The sequence below is a fragment of the Pseudopodoces humilis genome, chromosome 5 (assembly GCF_049639895.1).
Source record: "Pseudopodoces humilis isolate 2021_Gansu_Grassland_sample_001 chromosome 5, ASM4963989v1, whole genome shotgun sequence".
NCBI classification, from domain to species: Eukaryota; Metazoa; Chordata; class Aves; order Passeriformes; family Paridae; genus Pseudopodoces; species Pseudopodoces humilis.
In genome coordinates, this window is record NC_142204.1 from 4,614,169 (window position 1) to 4,626,893 (window position 12,725).

A 12,725-nucleotide genomic window follows, 5' to 3' on the forward strand; every position below is an offset into this window, starting at 1 on the left:
TGGTTCAATTATAGCTAGTCAGGGGCTATGTGAATATTTGGAAAAATTAGTTGTTTCCCTGTACTGCTTTCAGAGAGGAAATCTCAGTCTAGAGCCCGGTATTTCACATTGTTTTTTAATGAAGTTGAGCCTGTGCCATCTGCCAGCCTTTCAGATTACTTGGGGAACTTCCATGGTGCTGCTCACATAAATTGATACATCATTTGGGTTTTATGCTAGATATTCACTTTGAGGCATTTCTTCACTGATTCCAGTGATATAAATTCTCTCTTGCTGTAGTCACTGCACCATCATTATTCTTTTAGAGCAAAAGGCTGAAGGAAAAACAGTTAAATACATTTCCTGTCATAAACCTGAAATCTGGAGCCAGTACCTTAAAATGCAAGAACAAGCCATTAAAAACTGTTTTAATTTGTTGCCAAAACCAGTTTATCAGATGAAGATGGCTGAATGGCTTTCCTAATGTTTGTGCTGCAAACTTTTTCTGGTCTGTGATTTGCTGTGTGGGATGTCTTTGTGTCACTGGTTTGAGACCCTGACCTTTAGTTACGAGAAATAAATTTTTGTTGTTCTTATGAATAGAGCCCAAGGAAAGTAGGGCTTCATTTTTAGTCAGCTACCTTTAATGTAAAAACTCCAGTGTAGCCAGTTCCTACAGCAGGTTTATGGAATCTGCCCTTAACTCCAGGTAAGGATGTGGAGAGTTGTCCTGCTGCACAGGACCTGGACAGTCTCTAGAGGTGGCCCTGTGTGAACCTCATGAAGTTCAACAGGGCCAAGCACGAGGTCCTGCAGAGGGTTGGAGCAATGCCAAACACAGAATGCAGGGAGAATGGACTGAGACTGGACCTTGGGGAGAAGGATTTGGGGGTGTTAGCTGATGAGAAACTCAACAGGAGCCAGCAAGGTGCACTGGCAGCCGAGAAATCCAACCATGTCCTGGGCTGCATCCAAAGCAGCCTGACCAGAAGGTCCAGGAAGGGGATTCTGCCCCTTAGCTCTGGTGAGAACCCACTTGCAGGTCTGCATCCAGCTCTGGGATCCCAGCACAGGGAAGACATGGAGCTGCTGGATGTGAATCCAGAGGATGAGAGGGATGGAGCCCCTCTGCTGTGAGGAAAGGCTGATATAATTGAGATTGTTCAGCCTGGAGAATGGAAGTCTTTGGGGAAACCCTAAAGGCAGCCTACAGGAGAGATGGAGAGGGACTTTCTGAAAGGGCTTGTAATGGCAAGACAAGGGGGAATGGCTTCACACTGACAGAGAGTAGGATATATTTATATATATATATATTTATAATATATTTAGATTGGATATGAGGAAAAAAATTCTTTACTGTGAGGGTGGTAAGGCTGGCACAGGCTGACCAGAGAAGAAGTGGCTGCCACACCCCTGAGTGTCCAAGGCCAGGTTGGATGGGGCTTGGAGCAGCCTGGGATAGTGGAAGGTGTCCCTGCCCATGGCAGGGTGGTTGGAACGAGATGATCTTTAATGTTCTTTCAAACCCAAACCATTCTATGACTCTGCAGCTCTATGGTTTTTACCCCAGGGATCTGGCATCTTTAGTAATTGTTTAGCTACTCCCACAATGTTGTAAAAATGTAGGCTTATGTTTGCAGAGGGCTCTGAGACAATGAGATGGAAGGTTCTGAATAAGTGCAAAGTATAATTATTAGCTAGTGTTTAACAAGGTTTTGTGATTATTACACTGCCTGTATAAACAGTATTTACCTTAGAGTTAATACAGGGTGGGATCTGGGCATCCCACACTACCTTTTTGCACTTCCACTGAATCTTATCTAGGAACATTTGAGATCTTTGTCTTCAGTTTGTTGCAGCCCAGTCCAAAACACTCAAATGAGGCTACTTCGTTGATAAAACATTGTTTACTTAAATCTTGGAAACAGTCAGGAAGGAGCCACTTGATTTCAACAGCTGCTTTTACAAGGATGTCTTGGCAAGTAGTCATTTATTTAACCATCAACACAGAATTAACAAGTGAAGGTACTCTTAACAATTTCTTTAGGTTTCCAAATGAAATTATTTAAAAGGAAATCACTAAGTTTGACATATCCACATACATTGTAATACACACTAAAGAAATCTATTTCTGGCTCAAGTCAGCAATTCTAGGGTTTCTGAGGAGTTTTGCAGTGACAGAGTTTTTATTTCCTCCTTGCTGTTGGTATGTGACCACCCCAGGACAGGCTACATGGCACATCACTGACAGTGGCCAGGTTATAATTACTTTGTTGGAGGACTTTTGCTCGTGGCTCTTAGTGCCCCAATTATCATTGTGGATGCAATTCATGCACTTCATATTTTAAAGGAGTTATTTAAGGCAGTAAAACTCAGCAGGTAACAGAGGTACTCTTTCAGTGACATGAATATTGTGATCACATCTGCACATTGACCTCTCTATATTCATCTCACACTGTAAGTTGTTGCTCACTGTATTTATTTAGGATTTGTGTAATAGTCTTGATGGCAATAAGAACTCAGAATACCTTTCTGCTTCTTGTCAGAATGGACACTCAGAAATTTCTGCTTAAATGTCTGTCAGTTCATTTGAGCTTCTCTGTAAACTACATAAGCTGTTTTTTACCTCATTACTTAAGGAGAAAAAGAGTTCTGTTTTAACTCAGCTGCACAGGAGTTAGAGAGAAAAAAATATATAAAAAGGAAAATAAAAAGGGTGATTTAAAAGCTTATAGAGTCAAAGAGAATTTCCTAGCTTTCAGTATTTCCCAGTACTTACCATGAAGGTCAGCATGTATCTTCCTCTTTGTTTGAAACCTGTCCAATTTCCATTCAGATGCAGCTGCTTCAAATGCCTTTTGTTCAAATACAGGTTTGATCAACTCCAGAATATTGTAGAGGAGAAGGGAGGGGATGGGAGGAACATCCTGACAAACCTGAAGGCCTTGTCATAGCTTGTCACAAAGCACAAGGTATATTCCTGTGAAGGTCGTCCCAAGGATGCAGCGTTTCCACCGGCTTCCACTGCCCAGAAGAGCTGTAAATAGAAGCTTTTCTCTCTCTGGTGCCAGCCAGATGCTGCATTTGTGATCATGGCATTTACAGTTCAGCTCTGCTCAAACAGCTCCTGTGCCAAACAGTAGGCAAAAAGAGCAAGCAAGCAAGGAAGCTTCTCCAGATCTCAACACAGGGGATGGAGAAAACCAGATGATGAATTCATTACAGGCACAGAGTATTTCTGGCTGAAGTAAATATTTCTCCTGGGTCAGATCCCTTTCTATCTTCTCTGATAAATGAACTGGTATCAATGGACATATTACAAAGGCTTTATGCTTTGGTTTACTTTATCCAGACATATAGACAGAGGAAAGACGTGTATTTTTCACTCAGCCCAAGGCCTATTAATCACAGCTTTGTCTGTATAAGCTCTGAGGATCCAGGTTTAAAATAAAAAAGTAATTATACCACTTTATGATATAATATAAAAGTAAGTTTACCACTTTGCCTTAAAATCTGCAATTCAGTGCTCTGTCCAAGAGAAAAAAACTTCAGCAGATAACACCCAGAGCAAAGAATGCATAGCACTGGACATAGGCAGCTGACTTTCCATCTATCTTGTCTTTGCTGAACTGGAGGCACTAAATCAATAGTGAATTTTAGCCTTTTTTTGGGGGGGGGTGAGAGTCAAGTTTTTTGGGTTTTGTAGATTTGGGTGGTTTTTGTTTGTTTTTTTTTAAGGGTTATTTATATTGTATGAAGATTTCTGTCTTTTCTTGGTAAAAAAAACCCCAAGAAAACAACAAACCAAAAATACCCCAACATTTTTCATGCAGGTGTTCATCTGTGCATATGAATGATTTTTAGTGGCCATTGGGAGTGTTGCATGTGAGATGATGCTGCTCTTGCAAGCTTCCAGGCCAAAGGAGAGAGAGAGAGAGGGAGCAGCAGGAAACATAATTAATGGAAAGGAAGCTCAAAGTTAGAGCAGAGCAAAAGAGTCAATAAACAGCACTTCCAAACCAGCAAACATCTGTCTGTTACCAAAGCTCTGTTGCAATAGCATTTTCAGAGGAGAAAGCAAGAAGGCAAATCTAGAGATCTATTAGCTATGTTTGTCCAGCCTTTAAAGCATTAAAACCATTCAATTTACAAGTCTAAAACCAAGACAGCCTTCTTCCCTGGCCTGTGTGTTCAGCTAGCCTTGAGCAGTGCTCTTTGACATGTGTATGGGTTATGATGCCTTGCACTTGCTTTTGGCTTTGCTCTTAGTCCTACCCATGCTGCTTAATGATTTTTAAATAGGCATCAAGTGATTGCACTTAGCTTTAAAATAAACCGAAAAATACATCAACAAACAAAAAAATGAGCAAAGTTTAGCTTGGTTTCACTAAGTTTTGGCTCTGTAGGGCTAGCAAAAGACAACATGTATTCAAAACCATCTGAGGTGATGCAGAGTGTACGTGACAGATGTGCTAAATAAATTGACTCTGTCTTGCATCAAACTGGAGTTACCTTCTGCTTTAGATGTAAGTGGCCTGTTAACACCTCAGAGAGAGACATAGCCCTGGAAGTAGGAGAGTTACAACTGTGAACAAGCTGTTTTGCCTCAAAACAGTGGGGTAGAAGGTGGGGAAGTTGCCATGGACAGTTCTATTTTTATTAAGTTTTTGAGCGCACATCAAAAAGCCAATCGGAGTTCTTTGAGGGCAGTAATTTAGGACTTTGGGGGAAATATTCCTGCCTATCTAAATACTGATTTTATATCACAAAACACAAAGTTGCAATCGTGTTTTGCTTCCATAGTAATTTCCAACCCTTTTTGGTTCTGTCAAATCTTTTTAGCTTCCACCTCTTGGCATGGCTGTACCAGTTCCTCTGAATTGTTGGCATTTGTGGGAACTGCTATTAGATCCTAAAATGTTTTGTTGGGTTTCTGTTTGGGGCTGGGAGGGGAGGCAGGGGTGAGAGGGCATAACTATTTTACTTTCTCTCTGTGCAGTGAAACAGGCTCCTGTTTCCCATGGGCTGGAGAGCTGTACAAGGTTGGGAGAGCCTGCTTTCGGGGTGGTGAAGTTGCACTTACAGCCACAGTCCTTTAATAAAAGACAGGAGGTGATAATGGAGTGAGTCACCCAGCCCACAGAGTGTGGAGTCTGGGTACAGCCTGTTCCTGAGGTTCCACAAAAGCCACTAATTCCTGCCCCCAGGGACACACTGCGGTGGATTAGATGTTCTCTGCCACTTCTGGCTTTTCCTTATGGTACCAGAGTGCCAGTCCTAAGCCAGGTCTTGTTTAGAAAGTAGCATGAATCAATCTTCCACTCTTTTGGGGGCTTTGTTTGTTTTTTTGTTTTTTTTCTGGAGGAGTTGCTTGTTGTTGTTTTTAAATTTCTCTGCACCTTTGGTGATTTTTAGAGTAGCTGCTTATGCACCTGTCAAGGAGGAGGAGGACAGTGGTGAATGGTCTGTGTTTAAAACCCTGCAGAGTGTTTTAGGAGCTTTAGAGTAAAAGGTGATATTGGTAAAGATCATTGAAAGAAACTTTAATAATAGATATTTAACAAGTTCAGATAAATTTAATGCTGCTGCAGCGTGCCTCTAAACTGGCAGGAGGTTTTCTTTAAGTAGGTGATTATTTGGTTTTGATTATTATTTATTGTTTATTTGGAAGGGGAGGAATTTTTCTTTGGGTTTTTTTTTTGTTTGTTCTTTGGTAGGGGATGTTGTGTTCTTGGGTCTTTTCTGTTGGGGGAGGGAAGTATTTTTGTTCAGTTTATGCTTACAGGAGTGGAAATACAAGCAAGCCAGCAGGCAAAGTGTAGTGCATGAGTGTATCTTTGATTTCCATGCTCCTCATCCACTTAAGGAACTTTTTGTTCTCTATTTAAGGTCTTTTCCTTGAGCTTAAGTGTTGGCTCCAAGATTTTTTTTAAAAAAAAAGAGCCAATATTTTTTTTATCAAAAGGCTTCTTGGAGAGTCATGCTAAGAGAGTTTATGAGCAATTTCTGGCTGACTCACTACCAGAATTTACTTGCACTGAGGGGCAGTAAAGGGGGAAACTGATCAACATTTGTGCCCATTTTTCTAAGTCATTTGTTAGGTGACAGAGATTGGTAGACTTGACCAAAGAGAAATTTCTCTGTAAATAACTTCAGGACCAAGTTTTGTAATAAAATAGGCTGGTGTAAATCTCTGGAAAGGCAGCTGTGTCCAACAGTGAAATAAACTACACTTCATATGGCCTTACACACAATTTACAGTAGCAGACACCTTTGGACAAATAATCTATGCTTCAAGCTTTACACTTGTGTATCTCTTTAGTAAACTGTTTGTAAAAGATGCTAGATTAACTAAGATACCTTGTGTAAAATAAGCAAAGAATTTCTCTGCAGTTGTGTAGCCTTAACTGGCACAAAGACTACTGAAAAACCAACAAAACTACTAAAGTATTGTGCAGTCTCCCCAAGAGAAGATTGTGTCAATAGTGCTGTCCTTAGATTTGTTAATTGCTTTTAAATGTTTTTACAGGAAGGCAGATACTTCTAAGCATGTCAAAGAAATGATTTGTTGAAATAATCATTGTGCACATGCTTATCTGGAGGATATAATGCAATTTGCCTGAGTATGAGTATGTAACAAATAAAAAATGGGAACATCTATCACTGGTGTGCAGTATGCCCAAATTGATTTTAATTATTTGATCTCTCAGCCTCAATTTTCTGTCAGATGGGTTTTCTGCACTGCTTTAAGATGGGCTTACAGCCAGATGGGGGACAGAGAAAGCCACAATAATTTCTCCTCCATAAATGGGTAGTTTCAGACATAATTCCACCCTATCAATTTTAGAATACTTAGACCCCAGCTCTTATTTCCCAAAGAAAACGTGGCATTGTGTGTGAACCAGTATGGCAGAGCCATAACCATGACTTTCATCATGCTGTACTGTGTGGCTAATGGCAGCTCCCCAGTCTGAGGCACCACATTGCCTTCCATCTGGTCTCTGTGCTTGTACTTATGGCAATGGATGTTGATAATCCTCATTCAGCACTTTAACCTGGTCTTGGGAATATGTCAGCAGGTGGTGGGGGAAGACAGAAGCACCTGGCCCATCCAGACTGCACAATTAGGGCTTTGAGGGCAGACATAAAACAAAGATGTGTGTATGAAGTCACCCCACCAGCAAAGCAGCTGGAGGTGCAGATGGGGTGGAGGTTCTGAGAGCATTCCATTAAACTTTCCACCCACCAAGATACTCCTCAGCTGCAGTAGGTGGCAGTGGGGAGAGGGTGTGGTCAACAACTTGGTTTTGAAAGAGTGGGCTTGACGTGTCTTCCACTAATTTTCTGTTATCTAACAAGGTCCAGCAAAGTGCCTGAAGCATCTGTGAGAAGAGACAAGCACTGGGCTGGCTGAAATAATTTCTCTGCTTGACACTGTATGTCCTAACTCTCCCAAATCTTGTTTCAGCTTCTCTAGAGAGAACTGTCTGCTTTGTGTTCTTCTAGAGCCTCCTGGTATCCCTTTTATCCCACATGCTTTTACACTTCCAGCAGACACCTTCCCTAAGCTTCCTCATGTTTGTGCCATCAGTGGCCACTCTGCCCATGGTCCTTCTGGTTTTTAGCTCTGACAGCCTTCATACATGAGAGTGCACAGCCACCAGCTGGTGTTTGGGATTTGAGAAGGGGTTAGGAAGTGTCTCTGCACCTTCTAATAAGAAATTGCCTTGTGGAATGTGCTCCTTGTGCTTGGCCCAGGGCAGACACAACATTCTGCCTGCCATTCTCTGAGAGGCCAAGGCCTAAATGCTTCTTTATAAAGACTCTGTTTACTTTATATGAACCCAAGACATTTGAAAAACTTGATTTTAATCAATAAGTTAAAGGTTAGCTAGATATTTTAGGGGATACAAGAATGGTTTACATTATCCTACCTTTAAATGTTAAGGTTAGTTGGTAGAGGAAAGACAGTGCAGAAATTAATGGAGTGTATATTTAAAATGGGAATGGTGTCAGAGCCAATTTTCTTAAGCATAGTGAGTACTGTTGACGTAAAACAAAATGATATTTTTTCACTGTTGTGCTCTTATGAGTGCCTGTGAACTTGCTGAAAAGTAAGAGATGAAGTTTAGGTTACTTTTTGGAGGGTATGTACAAAGAATTGGTGAAGATTGTCATTTTCATGTTTATAAATCACTCCGATAGTCTTGACCCAGAGAAGTTTATTGAATCTATCTTTCATGTAAAATAGCATGCCTGTAGTCCACAGCTTTTAAGGATCTATTTTTTTCCTCCACTGTATATTGTAGAATTCTATCCTTTCCTAATATGGTGTTTGAGAGATGTTTTAAAAATAAATCATATTGACATTTGGATTTAATTATAAATTTCAAAGATAGGAACACACAGTTTATACAATATTTCAGCATGATGTTCATCTGAGCAGCACACAATGAAAACTCTTTATTAAATTTACTTTACTCAAGGAGCCCAAACACTTAGGTTTTTGGGAATTTGTATATTGATATGGAGAGAGACTAAAACAGTTGTCTACTGAAATCAACAGACGACTCTTCTGTTCAGAATAAACCTGCGGCACCGTCATAAGATACTCAAGCCGTGGAGTGAATGCAAATTAGCTTTTCTTCACCCCTTTTCAGAAGGTTTTGTGCAAGAAGAACTGCAGAGAGTAGTTGTGACACTGCTGGACACCAAGGCAGCCCAAAGCACGGGGGCTGTGCTGGCAGGAGAGCTGCTCTTCCTTCCCTTCATCCGGGAGCGCGACGCCGAGTCCGCAGTGTCGCCTTCAGTCTGGGGCTCCTCAGCACCAGATCTGCACCTTCTGGAGTGAGTCCAGTGGAGGGTTTGGATGGTTTGGATGTGAAGATGCTGAATGGTTGATGAGCAGCTGAGGATTTACCTGATGGGTTAATGAAGGGAAGATAAGCTAGGCTCTTTCCAGGGGTGAGTGATGGAAGGGCAGAAGTAATGAGCCCAGTAACGTGAAAACATTGAAGCTCCACTTTGACATCAAAAGACACTTTTTGGGGATGGTTAGACACTGCTGCAGGGACTAGAGGTTATAAACTGTCCATTCCTGGCAACAGGCAAAACTTGACAGAACAAGGGCCTGAGGAATCTGCTGCAACTTTGAGCAGCAGGTTGGATTAGGCATCCCTTCCCAGCTGCATGATTTCTGCTTTTCAGCAAACAATGAAAGAAAAATTAAAAGCAACAACTAATACTAAGATCATTAAGAATATACAAAGAGCAATTAGTGGATGACATTCTAAGACTTTTAACAGGCATCTATTTCTGATTTTGCACTGAAGAGCATGCCTCCCAAAAACTGTGTGGCTGCTACTGTGAGCTGGTGCTTGCCCAGGGTCTCCTACAAATACTGTACAATTCAGCGTGTTCCTGATGCTCAAAATACTTAATTCATGAAGTATATTTTGCTTACCAATCATCAGTTAAAACATTTTTATTTTATTGTAGATATTTCTCCCACATTCTCAAGTTTCTTTATACTTTAAATTTTTTCATCTCTTCATAGACTGGCACCCCCTTTTTATAATGTTGTACACTCTGAGCACACTTCTTTATGCAAAAGATTGTGATAGATTCAATACAAATTTTCTTTAAGTCTACTAAAATTATCTATAAGGCCCTTGTGTCATATCTCCTAAAATAGAGTGATGCATGGGAATCTTCCAAAAACTATAGTCTCCAGGGTAGCTTTAATTCCTGGATGTAATCCAATGTCTTGCAGGACTCTGAAGGATATTTTGTCTTCCTAATGTTACTGCTTCTAATATTTAGCAACAGTTCAGAGCTTAAAATACAGATGAATAAAAATATCCAAAGGAGAAAAGAAAAATGGGAATGGTGAAATAAAATATTCCATCACCACTTTTGTGGAGGAAACTGATGAGGCTGAGGAAAAAAAGAGTTTGCTTAAGGCATTGAATCAGAGAGCTGGTCAGGGTGGAGGTGGAACAGCTGGAAGTGCAGGTATAGAATTCCATTCTCCTGGAGAGAGGATTTGTCCGGTGAAATTAGGAAGAAAAGACAATTGGGAAGGCAAAAACATTCAGAAAATGAAGAATAATAGTCTGATCATGGAAGCTTGGTGAAGTTGGAAGAGGAAGAATTGCTGTTTGTTAGGCTAAATTGGAGCAGGAATTTAGCTGGAGTAGACCTGGTGATGAGGAAGAGTAGCAAAAATTATTAATGAAACGCAGAAGGCCCAGAAGTCATGACAATAATCAGGCTGATTACACCCTGTAAATTTTAAATACCATGTTCAATAATGTGTTTTTCCCCTCTTGATTACATGTTGGTGGAAATACAAATTTTAGTAAAACCCTGACAAAAAGTCATTGTTAAGACATAGGAAAGAGTAAATAATTACAAACCATACCTCTGAGACTGCAGAGGTGCAACAGGCACTTCCACTGAAATATTAAACTGTCCTTACTGTAATATAGACTGGAGTGGACTAAATTATTTTCTGTTGCAAATTATGTATGTGCATAATCTTTAAATGCTCTAAAGACATTGGACCAACTTTTATTATTCTGAAGAATTAGGGTAGAAATGTCTTGGTTAACAGGTTCTGCATGATTTATCTGTCAGCCAGATCTTGAAATAGCTTGATCTGTTTTATAGGATTGATTTACTTTAGAAATTTTAGGAAACTTGATTTTTGTCTCTTCATTGGCTCTAGCATTCAAACTGATAAGAACAGCAATGAATTGATCCCTTTCAGCCAGTCAAAATGACCAGCTAGTGACAGAGAAGTGTGGGCAGAGGGGGAAGGAACAGATCCCAAGGGACAGCTCAGAGGAAGGGTATCCCCAAAGCACAAAGACTGCAGGGAGTGTTCCTTTCTCGATGTAAAATAAACAAGAAAACTCCAGGAAATGACAATGAGGCTTTATGGACCAAATTATTACAGGATTAGATCCAAGTTCATTTCATTGCAGCTGCTCTGGGCTGCATTGGTTTTCATGGACAGCAAAGCCTCCAGAGATACTTGTGAAACTTTAAATATCAAAATGCTCCCCAGGTTTTCAGTGACCAAATTGTTCAAATTATTCTGCAAACTTGTTAATCTTCAAAAGACAATTAAATTTGTTCTCTTACCTCCCTAGGTTTTGTTGTTGGCTTAAGGGTTTTTTGGGTTTTGTTCTATTCAAACATTCAATGAGAGATTTATGCAATCTACTAAGATCACAGCTCAGCTTTCTTTAGCTATGGGACATGAAGTGAAGAGCTATCAGACAAGTTGCTGTTTTAATTACAGCACCAAATCTGCACTTCTGAAATTTTAATTTAAGTTGCTGGCTGTACCTTCAGCGACTTAAAGGAGTTTGATTATACCCAATGGCATTTGAAGAATAGCCTGCACCTGAGCTACTGTTTTTGTCTACTCAGAAAATAAAAATATTTCACTCAAGCTTAACCTGTGCAACTTTATTGGCATAAAGATAATATGTTGCAAAGTTTTAAATATTGATTTGCATTAGGTTTCCCCAGGATGCAAGGTCAAAAAACAGTAGTTAAGGTGTTTGGAAAAATACTTTCCTGTAGTCTATAACTCATTTAAAAATTTGAAATGACACAAATGAAAAAGCCCTTTGACCATAAGCATGATTGCTGCCTTTTTGTATTGCTGTAGGAGTTCTACACCCATCAGCATCCTGGCAAGCAGCAGCAAGTCTAAACCAAATAAACTTCAGTGGCAATTTCTTGTCCTGGCTTATGAATATTAAAATTGCAAGTGTCTAATTAAAATACTTCTTGGAAATGAATTCAATATTGTTGTTTGATAAAGAACCATCTTTATTCAGTATTCAATATATTATGGCTTTAACTTTCTAGTAACACATTTGTATTTTTTTTTTTTTTAATCCAACAATGATAAAACTATTTGGAGACTCTGATTTGAAACTTTTTTGGCTGTTTCTATTTGTACTGTGTAAATATTTGAAAATAAATAAATATTATCTTAGTCTTTTGCAGTTTGGAGTTTCTACATGATAGTAAAAGACTTTACTGTAGAGACTGTAAAGGCTCATATGCATCTGACTTTTATGTCAGCTTTTACACACTTTGATTATCAAAAGTATGAAAGGAAATAATATGTTTTCCATTGACTTATAATTTTGTAATGATATTTTTGCTGTCAGGAGAGGTTTTTTAATTATTATTTTTTTGCTGGCATGTTTGCAAAGTCTTGTTGAGGAGTTTTGGGGTGATAGAAGTGATACAGTAAGAAAACATTTAAAGCATAATTTTTGTTAGTAAGCAAACTGCAACAAGAAAATCTAATGTAACACATTATGCAGCATATATGGAGAAAATCCAATTTTTCTATTAGCTAATGAAATTAATCAGGAAAACTGGTTTCTTTTCAGGGTTGTTTATGTTTTTTCTTTAATAATTTCTGTAATGATCACACTCCTTCAAAACATAAGAAAAAAGCAGAAAAACCTATCAATGCACCAATAAATTTCTTTGTTTATTTTGCAATCCCTTCAATAATCTTAACCCAGTTGAAGCCTTTTTTAATCCAAAATTTTCAGAAGAACAAGCAATAGCTGGGTAGGTGGTGTGATGGTTTCCACTCAGTGTGACTCTCCATTTTTTTTCTGTTTGCCTGGAAAGACAGATCAGAACAGGACAAGAGTGAAAATGAGACAACAGAACTGAAACCACTGTTAATATGAATATAGAGGCTG